This window comes from Labrus mixtus, unplaced genomic scaffold (assembly GCF_963584025.1).
Source record: "Labrus mixtus unplaced genomic scaffold, fLabMix1.1 SCAFFOLD_56, whole genome shotgun sequence".
Lineage (NCBI taxonomy): Eukaryota > Metazoa > Chordata > Actinopteri > Labriformes > Labridae > Labrus > Labrus mixtus.
This window is the reverse complement of record NW_026870131.1, coordinates 295,511-307,500: the sequence shown is the minus strand read 5'-3', so window position 1 is coordinate 307,500 and position 11,990 is coordinate 295,511. Positions and strand designations below refer to the sequence as shown.

At 43.0% G+C, this 11,990-nt stretch overlaps 27 non-coding genes and 18 pseudogenes across 27 annotated transcripts; all 45 read right to left on the bottom strand.

Annotated features, from left to right (window-relative positions):
* Window positions 1-102, bottom strand: part of LOC132961737 (5S ribosomal RNA) — a 119-nt pseudogene extending 17 nt beyond the window's left edge.
* Window positions 103-224: 122 nt separating this feature from the next.
* On the bottom strand, window positions 225-343 carry LOC132962178 (5S ribosomal RNA). Its single transcript, XR_009668156.1, has one exon. It is a non-coding gene; the product is annotated as a 5S ribosomal RNA (ribosomal RNA).
* A 122-nt stretch (window positions 344-465) lies between these two features.
* Window positions 466-584, bottom strand: LOC132962358 (5S ribosomal RNA). Its single transcript, XR_009668330.1, has one exon. It is a non-coding gene; the product is annotated as a 5S ribosomal RNA (ribosomal RNA).
* A 123-nt stretch (window positions 585-707) lies between these two features.
* Window positions 708-816, bottom strand: LOC132961933 (5S ribosomal RNA; annotated as a pseudogene).
* A 121-nt stretch (window positions 817-937) lies between these two features.
* On the bottom strand, window positions 938-1,046 carry LOC132961840 (5S ribosomal RNA; annotated as a pseudogene).
* A 120-nt stretch (window positions 1,047-1,166) lies between these two features.
* LOC132961815 (5S ribosomal RNA) lies at window positions 1,167-1,275 on the bottom strand (annotated as a pseudogene).
* Window positions 1,276-1,396: 121 nt separating this feature from the next.
* Window positions 1,397-1,515, bottom strand: LOC132962164 (5S ribosomal RNA). Its single transcript, XR_009668143.1, has one exon. It is a non-coding gene; the product is annotated as a 5S ribosomal RNA (ribosomal RNA).
* A 123-nt stretch (window positions 1,516-1,638) lies between these two features.
* Window positions 1,639-1,757, bottom strand: LOC132961971 (5S ribosomal RNA). Its single transcript, XR_009668003.1, has one exon. It is a non-coding gene; the product is annotated as a 5S ribosomal RNA (ribosomal RNA).
* Window positions 1,758-1,880: 123 nt separating this feature from the next.
* LOC132962042 (5S ribosomal RNA) lies at window positions 1,881-1,999 on the bottom strand. The gene has a single exon (XR_009668028.1). It is a non-coding gene; the product is annotated as a 5S ribosomal RNA (ribosomal RNA).
* Window positions 2,000-2,120: 121 nt separating this feature from the next.
* LOC132962108 (5S ribosomal RNA) lies at window positions 2,121-2,239 on the bottom strand. Its single transcript, XR_009668090.1, has one exon. It is a non-coding gene; the product is annotated as a 5S ribosomal RNA (ribosomal RNA).
* A 122-nt stretch (window positions 2,240-2,361) lies between these two features.
* Window positions 2,362-2,480, bottom strand: LOC132961667 (5S ribosomal RNA; annotated as a pseudogene).
* Window positions 2,481-2,601: 121 nt separating this feature from the next.
* On the bottom strand, window positions 2,602-2,720 carry LOC132962326 (5S ribosomal RNA). Its single transcript, XR_009668300.1, has one exon. It is a non-coding gene; the product is annotated as a 5S ribosomal RNA (ribosomal RNA).
* Window positions 2,721-2,840: 120 nt separating this feature from the next.
* LOC132962451 (5S ribosomal RNA) lies at window positions 2,841-2,959 on the bottom strand. Its single transcript, XR_009668421.1, has one exon. It is a non-coding gene; the product is annotated as a 5S ribosomal RNA (ribosomal RNA).
* A 122-nt stretch (window positions 2,960-3,081) lies between these two features.
* Window positions 3,082-3,200, bottom strand: LOC132962177 (5S ribosomal RNA). The gene has a single exon (XR_009668155.1). It is a non-coding gene; the product is annotated as a 5S ribosomal RNA (ribosomal RNA).
* A 122-nt stretch (window positions 3,201-3,322) lies between these two features.
* On the bottom strand, window positions 3,323-3,441 carry LOC132962357 (5S ribosomal RNA). Its single transcript, XR_009668329.1, has one exon. It is a non-coding gene; the product is annotated as a 5S ribosomal RNA (ribosomal RNA).
* A 123-nt stretch (window positions 3,442-3,564) lies between these two features.
* On the bottom strand, window positions 3,565-3,673 carry LOC132961932 (5S ribosomal RNA; annotated as a pseudogene).
* A 121-nt stretch (window positions 3,674-3,794) lies between these two features.
* Window positions 3,795-3,913, bottom strand: LOC132962107 (5S ribosomal RNA). The gene has a single exon (XR_009668089.1). It is a non-coding gene; the product is annotated as a 5S ribosomal RNA (ribosomal RNA).
* Window positions 3,914-4,035: 122 nt separating this feature from the next.
* LOC132961666 (5S ribosomal RNA) lies at window positions 4,036-4,154 on the bottom strand (annotated as a pseudogene).
* A 121-nt stretch (window positions 4,155-4,275) lies between these two features.
* Window positions 4,276-4,394, bottom strand: LOC132962054 (5S ribosomal RNA). The gene has a single exon (XR_009668039.1). It is a non-coding gene; the product is annotated as a 5S ribosomal RNA (ribosomal RNA).
* A 120-nt stretch (window positions 4,395-4,514) lies between these two features.
* LOC132962450 (5S ribosomal RNA) lies at window positions 4,515-4,633 on the bottom strand. The gene has a single exon (XR_009668420.1). It is a non-coding gene; the product is annotated as a 5S ribosomal RNA (ribosomal RNA).
* Window positions 4,634-4,756: 123 nt separating this feature from the next.
* Window positions 4,757-4,875, bottom strand: LOC132962175 (5S ribosomal RNA). The gene has a single exon (XR_009668153.1). It is a non-coding gene; the product is annotated as a 5S ribosomal RNA (ribosomal RNA).
* Window positions 4,876-4,997: 122 nt separating this feature from the next.
* On the bottom strand, window positions 4,998-5,116 carry LOC132962443 (5S ribosomal RNA). Its single transcript, XR_009668413.1, has one exon. It is a non-coding gene; the product is annotated as a 5S ribosomal RNA (ribosomal RNA).
* A 121-nt stretch (window positions 5,117-5,237) lies between these two features.
* On the bottom strand, window positions 5,238-5,346 carry LOC132961839 (5S ribosomal RNA; annotated as a pseudogene).
* A 120-nt stretch (window positions 5,347-5,466) lies between these two features.
* Window positions 5,467-5,575, bottom strand: LOC132961762 (5S ribosomal RNA; annotated as a pseudogene).
* Window positions 5,576-5,696: 121 nt separating this feature from the next.
* On the bottom strand, window positions 5,697-5,815 carry LOC132962153 (5S ribosomal RNA). The gene has a single exon (XR_009668132.1). It is a non-coding gene; the product is annotated as a 5S ribosomal RNA (ribosomal RNA).
* Window positions 5,816-5,938: 123 nt separating this feature from the next.
* LOC132961959 (5S ribosomal RNA) lies at window positions 5,939-6,057 on the bottom strand. The gene has a single exon (XR_009668001.1). It is a non-coding gene; the product is annotated as a 5S ribosomal RNA (ribosomal RNA).
* Window positions 6,058-6,180: 123 nt separating this feature from the next.
* On the bottom strand, window positions 6,181-6,289 carry LOC132961925 (5S ribosomal RNA; annotated as a pseudogene).
* Window positions 6,290-6,411: 122 nt separating this feature from the next.
* Window positions 6,412-6,530, bottom strand: LOC132962386 (5S ribosomal RNA). Its single transcript, XR_009668358.1, has one exon. It is a non-coding gene; the product is annotated as a 5S ribosomal RNA (ribosomal RNA).
* A 123-nt stretch (window positions 6,531-6,653) lies between these two features.
* On the bottom strand, window positions 6,654-6,772 carry LOC132962174 (5S ribosomal RNA). Its single transcript, XR_009668152.1, has one exon. It is a non-coding gene; the product is annotated as a 5S ribosomal RNA (ribosomal RNA).
* Window positions 6,773-6,894: 122 nt separating this feature from the next.
* Window positions 6,895-7,013, bottom strand: LOC132962442 (5S ribosomal RNA). Its single transcript, XR_009668412.1, has one exon. It is a non-coding gene; the product is annotated as a 5S ribosomal RNA (ribosomal RNA).
* A 121-nt stretch (window positions 7,014-7,134) lies between these two features.
* Window positions 7,135-7,243, bottom strand: LOC132961838 (5S ribosomal RNA; annotated as a pseudogene).
* Window positions 7,244-7,363: 120 nt separating this feature from the next.
* On the bottom strand, window positions 7,364-7,472 carry LOC132961761 (5S ribosomal RNA; annotated as a pseudogene).
* A 121-nt stretch (window positions 7,473-7,593) lies between these two features.
* On the bottom strand, window positions 7,594-7,712 carry LOC132962141 (5S ribosomal RNA). Its single transcript, XR_009668121.1, has one exon. It is a non-coding gene; the product is annotated as a 5S ribosomal RNA (ribosomal RNA).
* Window positions 7,713-7,835: 123 nt separating this feature from the next.
* LOC132961948 (5S ribosomal RNA) lies at window positions 7,836-7,954 on the bottom strand. Its single transcript, XR_009668000.1, has one exon. It is a non-coding gene; the product is annotated as a 5S ribosomal RNA (ribosomal RNA).
* Window positions 7,955-8,077: 123 nt separating this feature from the next.
* Window positions 8,078-8,186, bottom strand: LOC132961924 (5S ribosomal RNA; annotated as a pseudogene).
* Window positions 8,187-8,308: 122 nt separating this feature from the next.
* On the bottom strand, window positions 8,309-8,427 carry LOC132962385 (5S ribosomal RNA). The gene has a single exon (XR_009668357.1). It is a non-coding gene; the product is annotated as a 5S ribosomal RNA (ribosomal RNA).
* A 124-nt stretch (window positions 8,428-8,551) lies between these two features.
* Window positions 8,552-8,670, bottom strand: LOC132962467 (5S ribosomal RNA). The gene has a single exon (XR_009668433.1). It is a non-coding gene; the product is annotated as a 5S ribosomal RNA (ribosomal RNA).
* Window positions 8,671-8,791: 121 nt separating this feature from the next.
* LOC132961717 (5S ribosomal RNA) lies at window positions 8,792-8,900 on the bottom strand (annotated as a pseudogene).
* A 123-nt stretch (window positions 8,901-9,023) lies between these two features.
* LOC132961936 (5S ribosomal RNA) lies at window positions 9,024-9,142 on the bottom strand. Its single transcript, XR_009667999.1, has one exon. It is a non-coding gene; the product is annotated as a 5S ribosomal RNA (ribosomal RNA).
* Window positions 9,143-9,265: 123 nt separating this feature from the next.
* LOC132961922 (5S ribosomal RNA) lies at window positions 9,266-9,374 on the bottom strand (annotated as a pseudogene).
* Window positions 9,375-9,496: 122 nt separating this feature from the next.
* Window positions 9,497-9,615, bottom strand: LOC132962376 (5S ribosomal RNA). The gene has a single exon (XR_009668348.1). It is a non-coding gene; the product is annotated as a 5S ribosomal RNA (ribosomal RNA).
* Window positions 9,616-9,740: 125 nt separating this feature from the next.
* Window positions 9,741-9,859, bottom strand: LOC132962466 (5S ribosomal RNA). Its single transcript, XR_009668432.1, has one exon. It is a non-coding gene; the product is annotated as a 5S ribosomal RNA (ribosomal RNA).
* A 123-nt stretch (window positions 9,860-9,982) lies between these two features.
* LOC132961931 (5S ribosomal RNA) lies at window positions 9,983-10,091 on the bottom strand (annotated as a pseudogene).
* Window positions 10,092-10,213: 122 nt separating this feature from the next.
* On the bottom strand, window positions 10,214-10,322 carry LOC132962005 (5S ribosomal RNA; annotated as a pseudogene).
* A 123-nt stretch (window positions 10,323-10,445) lies between these two features.
* Window positions 10,446-10,564, bottom strand: LOC132961707 (5S ribosomal RNA; annotated as a pseudogene).
* Between the last annotated feature and the right edge of the window lie 1,426 nt (window positions 10,565-11,990).

The window sequence follows — 11,990 nt, the reverse complement described above, 5'->3', positions numbered from 1 at the left end:
ATTCCCAGGCGGTCCCCCATTCAAGTACTAACCAGGCCCGACCCTGCTTAGCTTCCCAGATGGGACGAGATCGGGCGTGTTAAGGGTGGTATGGCCGTAAGCCATTATTGTATGCAGAAAGGGGCCTTTTAAAGATGTCATGCCCTTGATTCTGGCTGAATTTTTGGACATGTGAATAAGTCTCTATATGATAAAAAAAAAACATATGATCAAAAAAATGAAAAAACTTACAGCACCTGGTATTCCCAGGCGGTCTCCCATCCAAGTACTAACCAGGCCCGACCCTGCATAGCTTCCGAGATCGGACGAGATCGGGCGTGTTCAGGGTGGTATGGCCGTAAGCCATTATTGTGTGCAGAAAGGGGCCTTTTAAAGATATCATGCCCTTGATTCTGGCTAAATTTTTGGACATGTGAATATGTCTCTATATGATAAAAAAAAAACATATGATCAAAAAAATGAAAAAGCTTATAGCACCTAGTATTCCCAGGCGGTCTCCCATCCAAGTATTAACCAGGCCCGACCCTGCTTAGCTTCCGAGATCAGACGAGATCGGGCGTGTTCAGGGTGGTATGGCCATAAGTCATTATTGTGTGCAGACAGGGGCCTTTTAAAGATGTCATGCCCTTGATTCTGGCTGAATTTTTGGACATGTGAATATGTCTCTATATGATAAAAAAAAAAACATATGATCAAAAAAATGAAGAAGCTTACAGCACCTGGTATTCCCAGGCTGTCTCCCATCCAAGTACTAACCAGGCCCGACCCTGCTTACCTTCTGAGATCGGACGAGTTCAGGGTTGTATGGCCGTAAGCCATTATTGTGTGCAGAAAGGGGCCTTTTAAAGATGTCATGCCCTTGATTCTGGCTGAATTTTTGGACATGTGAATATGTCTCTATATGATAAAAAAAAACATATGATCAAAAAAATGAAAAAGCTTACAGCACCTGGTATTCCCAGGCGGTCTCCCATCTAAGTACTAACCAGGCCCGACCCTGCTTAGCGTCCGAGATCGGACGAGTTCAGGGTGGTATGTCCGTAAGCCATTATTGTGTGCAGAAATGGGCCTTAAAGATGTCATTCCCTTGATTCTGGCTGAATTGTTGGACATGTGAATATGTCTCTCTATGATAAAAAAAAAACACATGATCAAAAAAATGAAAAAGCTTACAGCACCTGGTATTCCTAGGCGGTCTCCCATCCAAGTACTAACCAGGCCTGACCTTGCTTAGCTACCGAGATCGGGCGTGTTCAGGGTGGTATGGCCGTAAGCCATTATTGTGTGCAGACAGGGGCCTTTTAAAGATGTCATGCCCTTGATTCTGGCAGAATTTTTGGACATTTGAATATGTCTCTATATGATAAAAAAAACATATGATCAAAAAAAATGAAAAAGCTTACAGCACCTGGTATTCCCAGGCGGTCTCCCATCCAAGTACTAACCAGGCCCGACCCTGCTTAGCTTCCGAGATCAGACGAGATCGGGCGTGTTCAGGGTGGTATGGCCGTAAGCCATTATTGTATGCAGAAAGGGGCCTTTTAAAGATGTCATGCCCTTGATTCTGGCTGAATTTTTGGACATGTGAATATGTCTCTATATGATCAAAAAAAAAACATATGATCAAAAAAATGAAAAAACTTACAGCACCTGGTATTCCCAGGCGGTCTCCCATCCAAGTACTAACCAGGCCCGACCCTGCTTAGCTTCCGAGATCAGACGAGATCGGGCGTGTTCAGGGTGGTATGGCCGTAAGCCATTATTGTGTGCAGACAGGGGCCTTTTAAAGATGTCATGCCCTTGATTCTGGCTGAATTTTTGGACATGTGAATATGTCTCTATATGATAAAAAAAAAACATATGATCAAACAAAATGAAAAAACTTACAGCACCTGGTATTCCCAGGTGGTCTCCCATCCAAGTACTAACCAGGCCCTACCCTGCTTGGCTTCCGAGATCGGACGAGATCGGGCGTGTTCAGGGTGGTATGGCCGTAAGCCATTATTGTGTGCAGAAAGGGGCCTTTTAAAGATGTCATGCCCTTGATTCTGGCTGAATTTTTGGACATGTGAATATGTCTCTATATGATAAAAAAAAACATATGATCAAAAAAATGAAAAAGCTTACAGCACCTGGTATTCCCAGGCGGTCTCCCATCCAAGTACTAACCAGGCCCGACCCTGCATAGCTTCCGAGATCGGACGAGATCGGGCGTGTTCAGGGTGGTATGGCCGTAAGCCATTATTGTGTGCAGAAAGGGGCCTTTTAAAGATGTCATGCCCTTGATTCTGGCTAAATTTTTGGACATGTGAATATGTCTCTATATGATAAAAAAAAAACATATGATCAAAAAAATGAAAAAGCTTACAGCGTCTGGTATTCCCAGGCGGTCTCCCATCCAAGTACTATCCAGGCACGACCCTACTTAGTTTCCGAGATCGGACGAGATCGGGCGTGTTAAGGGTGGTATGGCCGTAAGCTGTTATTGTGTGCAGAAAGGGGCCTTTTAAAGATGTCATGCCCTTGATTCTGGCTGAATTTTTGGACATGTGAATATGTCTCTATATGATAAAAAAAAACATATGATCAAAAAAATGAAAATGCTTACAGCACCTGGTATTCCCAGGTGGTCTCCCATCCAAGTACTATCCAGGCCCGACCCTGCTTAGCTTCCGAGATCGGACGAGATCGGGCGTGTTCAGGGTGGTATGGCTGTAAGCCATTATTGTGTGCAGACAGGGGCCTTTTAAAGATGTCATGCCCTTGATTCTGGCTGAATTTGTGGACATGTGAATATGTCTCTCTATGATAAAAAAAACATATGATCAAAAAAATAAAAAAGCTTACAGCATCTGGTATTCCCAGGCGGTCCCCCATTCAAGTACTAACCAGGCCCGACCCTGCTTAGCTTCCGAGATGGGACGAGATCGGGCGTGTTAAGGGTGGTATGGCCGTAAGCCATTATTGTATGCAGAAAGGGGCCTTTTAAAGATGTCATGCCCTTGATTCTGGCTGAATTTTTGGACATGTGAATAAGTCTCTATATGATAAAAAAAAAACATATGATCAAAAAAATGAAAAAACTTACAGCACCTGGTATTCCCAGGCGGTCTCCCATCCAAGTACTAACCAGGCCCGACCCTGCATAGCTTCCGAGATCGGACGAGATCGGGCGTGTTCAGGGTGGTATGGCCGTAAGCCATTATTGTGTGCAGAAAGGGGCCTTTTAAAGATATCATGCCCTTGATTCTGGCTAAATTTTTGGACATGTGAATATGTCTCTATATGATAAAAAAAAAACATATGATCAAAAAAATGAAAAAGCTTATAGCACCTAGTATTCCCAGGCGGTCTCCCATCCAAGTATTAACCAGGCCCGACCCTGCTTAGCTTCCGAGATCAGACGAGATCGGGCGTGTTCAGGGTGGTATGGCCATAAGTCATTATTGTGTGCAGACAGGGGCCTTTTAAAGATGTCATGCCCTTGATTCTGGCTGAATTTTTGGACATGTGAATATGTCTCTATATGATAAAAAAAAAAACATATGATCAAAAAAATGAAGAAGCTTACAGCACCTGGTATTCCCAGGCTGTCTCCCATCCAAGTACTAACCAGGCCCGACCCTGCTTACCTTCTGAGATCGGACGAGTTCAGGGTTGTATGGCCGTAAGCCATTATTGTGTGCAGAAAGGGGCCTTTTAAAGATGTCATGACCTTGATTCTGGCTGAATTTTTGGACATGTGAATATGTCTCTATATGATAAAAAAAAACATATGATCAAAAAAATGAAAAAGCTTACAGCACCTGGTATTCCCAGGCGGTCTCCCATCCAAGTACTAACCAGGCCCGACCCTGCATAGCTTCCGAGATCGGACGAGATCGGGCGTGTTCAGGGTGGTATGGCCGTAAGCCATTATTGTGTGCAGAAAGGGGCCTTTTAAAGATGTCATGCCCTTGATTCTGGCTAAATTTTTGGACATGTGAATATGTCTCTATATGATAAAAAAAAAACATATGATCAAAAAAATGAAAAAGCTTACAGCGTCTGGTATTCCCAGGCGGTCTCCCATCCAAGTACTATCCAGGCACGACCCTACTTAGTTTCCGAGATCGGACGAGATCGGGCGTGTTAAGGGTGGTATGGCCGTAAGCTGTTATTGTGTGCAGAAAGGGGCCTTTTAAAGATGTCATGCCCTTGATTCTGGCTGAATTTTTGGACATGTGAATATGTCTCTATATGATAAAAAAAAACATATGATCAAAAAAATGAAAATGCTTACAGCACCTGGTATTCCCAGGTGGTCTCCCATCCAAGTACTATCCAGGCCCGACCCTGCTTAGCTTCCGAGATCGGACGAGATCAGGCGTGTTCAGGGTGGTATGGCTGTAAGCCATTATTGTGTGCAGACAGGGGCCTTTTAAAGATGTCATGCCCTTGATTCTGGCTGAATTTGTGGACATGTGAATATGTCTCTCTATGATAAAAAAAACATATGATCAAAAAAATAAAAAAGCTTACAGCATCTGGTATTCCCAGGCGGTCCCCCATTCAAGTACTAACCAGGCCCGACCCTGCTTAGCTTCCGAGATGGGACGAGATCGGGCGTGTTAAGGGTGGTATGGCCGTAAGCCATTATTGTATGCAGAAAGGGGCCTTTTAAAGATGTCATGCCCTTGATTCTGGCTGAATTTTTGGACATGTGAATAAGTCTCTATATGATAAAAAAAAAACATATGATCAAAAAAAATGAAAAAACTTACAGCACCTGGTATTCCCAGGCGGTCTCCCATCCAAGTACTAACCAGGCCCGACCCTGCATAGCTTCCGAGATCGGACGAGATCGGGCGTGTTCAGGGTGGTATGGCCGTAAGCCATTATTGTGTGCAGAAAGGGGCCTTTTAAAGATATCATGCCCTTGATTCTGGCTAAATTTTTGGACATGTGAATATGTCTCTATATGATAAAAAAAAAACATATGATCAAAAAAATGAAAAAGCTTATAGCACCTAGTATTCCCAGGCGGTCTCCCATCCAAGTATTAACCAGGCCCGACCCTGCTTAGCTTCCGAGATCAGACGAGATCGGGCGTGTTCAGGGTGCTATGGCCATAAGTCATTATTGTGTGCAGAAAGGGGCCTTTTAAAGATGTCATGCCCTTGATTCTGGCTGAATTTTTGGACATGTGAATATGTCTCTATATGATAAAAAAAAACATATGATCAAAAAAATGAAAAAGCTTACAGCACCTGGTATTCCCAGGCGGTCTCCCATCTAAGTACTAACCAGGCCCGACCCTGCTTAGCGTCCGAGATCGGACGAGTTCAGGGTGGTATGTCCGTAAGCCATTATTGTGTGCAGAAATGGGCCTTAAAGATGTCATTCCCTTGATTCTGGCTGAATTGTTGGACATGTGAATATGTCTCTCTATGATAAAAAAAAAACACATGATCAAAAAAATGAAAAAGCTTACAGCACCTGGTATTCCTAGGCGGTCTCCCATCCAAGTACTAACCAGGCCTGACCTTGCTTAGCTTCCGAGATCGGGCGTGTTCAGGGTGGTATGGCCGTAAGCCATTATTGTGTGCAGACAGGGGCCTTTTAAAGATGTCATGCCCTTGATTCTGGCAGAATTTTTGGACATTTGAATATGTCTCTATATGATAAAAAAAACATATGATCAAAAAAAATGAAAAAGCTTACAGCACCTGGTATTCCCAGGCGGTCTCCCATCCAAGTACTAACCAGGCCCGACCCTGCTTAGCTTCCGAGATCAGACGAGATCGGGCGTGTTCAGGGTGGTATGGCCGTAAGCCATTATTGTATGCAGAAAGGGGCCTTTTAAAGATGTCATGCCCTTGATTCTGGCTGAATTTTTGGACATGTGAATATGTCTCTATATGATCAAAAAAAAAACATATGATCAAAAAAATGAAAAAACTTACAGCACCTGGTATTCCCAGGCGGTCTCCCATCCAAGTACTAACCAGGCCCGACCCTGCTTAGCTTCCGAGATCAGACGAGATCGGGCGTGTTCAGGGTGGTATGGCCGTAAGCCATTATTGTGTGCAGACAGGGGCCTTTTAAACATGTCATGCCCTTGATTCTGCCTGAATTTTTGGACATGTGAATATGTCTCTATATGATAAAAAAAAAACATATGATCAAAAAAAATGAAAAAGCTTACAGCACCTGGTATTCCCAGGCGGTCTCCCATCCAAGTAATAACCAGGCCCGACTCTGCTTAGCTTCCAATATCGGACGAGTTCAGGGTGGTATGGCCGTAAGCCATTATTGTGTGCAGACAGGGGCCATTTAAACATGTCATGCCCTTGATTCTGCCTGAATTTTTGGACATGTGAATATGTCTCTCTATGATAAAAAAAAAACATATGATCAAAAAAATGAAAAAGCTTACAGCACCTGGTATTCCCAGGCGGTCTCCCATCCAAGTACTAACCAGGCCCGACCCTGCTTAGTTTCTGAGATCAGACAAGATCGGGCGTGTTCAGGGTGGTATGGCCGTAAGCCATTATTGTGTGCAGACAGGGGCCTTTTAAACATGTCATGCCCTTGATTCTGCCTGAATTTTTGGACATGTGAATAAGTCTCTATATGATAAAAAAAAAACATATGATCAAAAAAAATGAAAAAACTTACAGCACCTGGTATTCCCAGGCGGTCTCCCATCCAAGTACTAACCAGGCCCGACCCTGCATAGCTTCCGAGATCGGACGAGATCGGGCGTGTTCAGGGTGGTATGGCCGTAAGCCATTATTGTGTGCAGAAAGGGGCCTTTTAAAGATATCATGCCCTTGATTCTGGCTAAATTTTTGGACATGTGAATATGTCTCTATATGATAAAAAAAAAACATATGATCAAAAAAATGAAAAAGCTTATAGCACCTAGTATTCCCAGGCGGTCTCCCATCCAAGTATTAACCAGGCCCGACCCTGCTTAGCTTCCGAGATCAGACGAGATCGGGCGTGTTCAGGGTGCTATGGCCATAAGTCATTATTGTGTGCAGAAAGGGGCCTTTTAAAGATGTCATGCCCTTGATTCTGGCTGAATTTTTGGACATGTGAATATGTCTCTATATGATAAAAAAAAACATATGATCAAAAAAATGAAAAAGCTTACAGCACCTGGTATTCCCAGGCGGTCTCCCATCTAAGTACTAACCAGGCCCGACCCTGCTTAGCGTCCGAGATCGGACGAGTTCAGGGTGGTATGTCCGTAAGCCATTATTGTGTGCAGAAATGGGCCTTAAAGATGTCATTCCCTTGATTCTGGCTGAATTGTTGGACATGTGAATATGTCTCTCTATGATAAAAAAAAAACACATGATCAAAAAAATGAAAAAGCTTACAGCACCTGGTATTCCTAGGCGGTCTCCCATCCAAGTACTAACCAGGCCTGACCTTGCTTAGCTTCCGAGATCGGGCGTGTTCAGGGTGGTATGGCCGTAAGCCATTATTGTGTGCAGACAGGGGCCTTTTAAAGATGTCATGCCCTTGATTCTGGCAGAATTTTTGGACATTTGAATATGTCTCTATATGATAAAAAAAACATATGATCAAAAAAAATGAAAAAGCTTACAGCACCTGGTATTCCCAGGCGGTCTCCCATCCAAGTACTAACCAGGCCCGACCCTGCTTAGCTTCCGAGATCAGACGAGATCGGGCGTGTTCAGGGTGGTATGGCCGTAAGCCATTATTGTATGCAGAAAGGGGCCTTTTAAAGATGTCATGCCCTTGATTCTGGCTGAATTTTTGGACATGTGAATATGTCTCTATATGATCAAAAAAAAAACATATGATCAAAAAAATGAAAAAACTTACAGCACCTGGTATTCCCAGGCGGTCTCCCATCCAAGTACTAACCAGGCCCGACCCTGCTTAGCTTCCGAGATCAGACGAGATCGGGCGTGTTCAGGGTGGTATGGCCGTAAGCCATTATTGTGTGCAGACAGGGGCCTTTTAAACATGTCATGCCCTTGATTCTGCCTGAATTTTTGGACATGTGAATATGTCTCTATATGATAAAAAAAAAACATATGATCAAAAAAAATGAAAAAGCTTACAGCACCTGGTATTCCCAGGCGGTCTCCCATCCAAGTAATAACCAGGCCCGACTCTGCTTAGCTTCCAATATCGGACGAGTTCAGGGTGGTATGGCCGTAAGCCATTATTGTGTGCAGACAGGGGCCATTTAAACATGTCATGCCCTTGATTCTGCCTGAATTTTTGGACATGTGAATATGTCTCTCTATGATAAAAAAAAAACATATGATCAAAAAAATGAAAAAGCTTACAGCACCTGGTATTCCCAGGCGGTCTCCCATCCAAGTACTAACCAGGCCCGACCCTGCTTAGTTTCTGAGATCAGACAAGATCGGGCGTGTTCAGGGTGGTATGGCCGTAAGCCATTATTGTGTGCAGACAGGGGCCTTTTAAACATGTCATGCCCTTGATTCTGCCTGAATTTTTGGACATGTGAATATGTCTCTATATGATAAAAAAAAAAAACATATGATCAAAAAAATGAAAAAGCTTACAGCACATGGTATTCCCAGGCGGTCTCCCATCCAAGTACTAACCAGGCCCGACCCTGCTTAGTTTCTGAGATCAGACAAGATCGGGCGTGTTCAGGGTGGTATGGCCGTAAGCCATTATTGTGTGCAGACAGGGGCCTTTTAAAGATGTCATGCCCTTGATTCTGGCTGAATTTTTGGACATTTGAATATGTCTCTATATGATAAAAAAAACATATGATCAAAAAAAATGAAAAAGCTTACAGCACCTGGTATTCCCAGGCGGTCTCCCATCCAAGTACTAACCAGGCCCGACCCTGCTTAGCTTCCGAGATCAGACGAGTTCAGGGTGGTATGGCCGTAAGCCATTATTGTATGCAGAAAGGGGCCTTTTAAAGATGTCATGCCCTTGATTCTGGCTGAATTTTTGGACATGTGAATATGTCTCTATATGATAAAAAAAAAAACATATGATCAAAAAAATGAAAAAACTTACAGCACCTGGTATTCCCAGGCGGTCTCCCATCCAAGTACTAACCAGGCCCGACCCTGCTTAGCTTCCGAGATCAGACGAGATCGGGCGTGTTCAGGGTGGTATGGCCGTAAGCCATTATTGTGTGCAGACAGGGGCCTTTTAAACATGTCATGCCCTTGATTCTGCCTGAATTTTTGGACATGTGAATATGTCTCTATATGATAAAAAAAAAACATATGATCAAAAAAAATGAAAAAGCTTACAGCACCTGGTATTCCCAGGCGGTCTCCCATCCAAGTAATAACCAGGCCCGACTCTGCTTAGCTTCCAATATCGGACGAGTTCAGGGTGGTATGGCCGTAAGCCATTATTGTGTGCAGACAGGGGCCATTTAAACATGTCATGCCCTTGATTCTGCCTGAATTTTTGGACATGTGAATATGTCTCTCTATGATAAAAAAAAAACATATGATCAAAAAAATGAAAAAGCTTACAGCACCTGGTATTCCCAGGCGGTCTCCCATCCAAGTACTAACCAGGCCCGACCCTGCTTAGTTTCTGAGATCGGACAAGATCGGGCGTGTTCAGGGTGGTATGGCCGTAAGCCATTATTGTGTGCAGACAGGGGCCTTTTAAACATGTCATGCCCTTGATTCTGCCTGAATTTTTGGACATGTGAATATGTCTCTATATGATAAAAAAAAAAAAACATATGATCAAAAAAATGAAAAAGCTTACAGCACATGGTATTCCCAGGCGGTCTCCCATCCAAGTACTAACCAGGCCCGACCCTGCTTAGTTTCTGAGATCAGACAAGATCGGGCGTGTTCAGGGTGGTATGGCCGTAAGCCATTATTGTGTGCAGACAGGGGCCTTTTAAACATGTCATGCCCTTGATTCTGCCTGAATTTTTGTACATGTGATTATGTCTCCATATGATAAAAAAAAAAACATATGATCAAAAAAATGAAAAAGCTTACAGCACCTGGTATTCCCAGGCGGTCTCCCATCCAAGTACTAACCAGACCCGACACTGCTTAGCTTCCGAGATCGGACAAGTTCAGGGTGGTATGGCCTTAAGCCATTATTGTGTGCAGAAAGGGGCCTTTTAAAGATGTCATTCCCTTGATTCTGGCTGAATTTTTGGACATGTGAATATGTCTCCATATGATAAAAAAAAAACATATGATCAAAAAAATGAAAAAGCTTGCAGCACCTGGTATTCCCAGGCGGTCTCCCATCCAAGTCCTAACCAGGCCCCACCATGCTTACCTTCCGAGATCGGACGAGTTCAGGGTTGTATGGCTGTAAGCCATTATTGTGTGCAGAAAGGGGCCTTTTAAAGATGTCATGCCCTTGATTCTGGCTGAATTTTTGGACATGTGAATATGTCTCTATATGATAAAAAAAAAACATATGATCAAAAAAAATGAAAAAGCTTACAGCACCTGGTATTCCCAGGCGGTCTCCCATCCAAGTAATAACCAGGCCCGACTCTACTTAGCTTCCAAGATTGGACAAGATCGGGCGTGTTCAGGGTGGTATGGCCGTAAGCCATTATTGTGTGCAGACAGGGGCCTTTTAAAGATGTCATGCCCTTGATTCTGGCTGAATTTTTGGACATGTGAATATGTCTCTATATGATAAAAAAAAACATATGATCAAAAAAATGAAACAGCATCTGGTATTCCACAGGCGGTCACCCATCCAAGTACTAACCAGGTCCGACCCTGCATAGCTTCCGAGATCGGACGAGATCGGGCGTGTTTTTTTTAATTTTTTTATCTTTTATTATCAAAATTACAAAAACATTTATAATTCTTTCACATCATTTACAACAAATGCTATTAAAATACATACACCCTCTAAATTAAACCTCCCCTCTGACGCAAACGGCACCCTAAAAACAATAAAAACATAGCATCAGAAAAAAAACTCAAACCACCCCTGATACCCCCAACTCATGACAACTCTTCTGAGTCCCTCCCCCAAAGCAAACATCCCTCTGAAAACAAACCACAAAAACATACAAAAACCCCACAGTATTCTCAAAAAACCACTGAGAAAAAAAAAAACCCAAATCAAATCACCCATTTTCCCCATGACCAAAAAAGAAGCCCTCGTACCAAAAAAAACAAAAACAAAATAATTTAGACATCCCACATAATTCCCTCCTCGTTTACTCTACACACATTCGCACCTTCCACAAACATTCTCACAAACTCACTCTCATTCGCTATGTACAGCAATTTAAGATGTGCTTGCCATTCATTCACAAACATTCTCCACACATTCATTTCCTTACTTTCATACAGTGCATATTTCCTCCTGTTAAAAACCGCTTTTCTTGCAAAAGCTAAAATTATATTCATTACATTGTGATTTTTTTGTTTTGTTCCCACCCCCAACAACACCGACAATTCCCACCCCCTTTCATTCCAACACTCATTCTTACTGCATTTCCCCAACATTTCTCTTATTTTTCCCCAAAAATAAACCAATTCCCCACACGTTCATACCTCTCCTTATGGATCTGATGCAGGACGATGCAGGTGAAGATCCTCCTGTGCCTCAGTTTGAAATCTAGGTCAAATATTGCATGTGGTGTATGCGGAATGTTAATGTTCTTCCATATCATGTTGCTTGTTATGTCCGGGTATGTGTCTGTCCATTTTACTTCGGATGTGGGTTTCTGTATTCTATGTGTGATTGCGCATCTATACCAAATTTTTGTAGTGACATCTATAATGTTGTGTTTCTTCTCCCCTAGGCACAGGGAGATCCCCCCCACATCGTCCCGCATCACTCCCTCCTTCTCTTTGATTAATTTTTCCCATTCGCTCGACAAAGACAATTTTACATTTGCAAACACTCCCTCAATCACATCCTTTCTGCACACACACCCTTTATTTTTTAAACCCCTCACCACCATTTGTAAATCAAAATCCCCCCCACAGTTCAGTAAATCCCTTATTCTAATA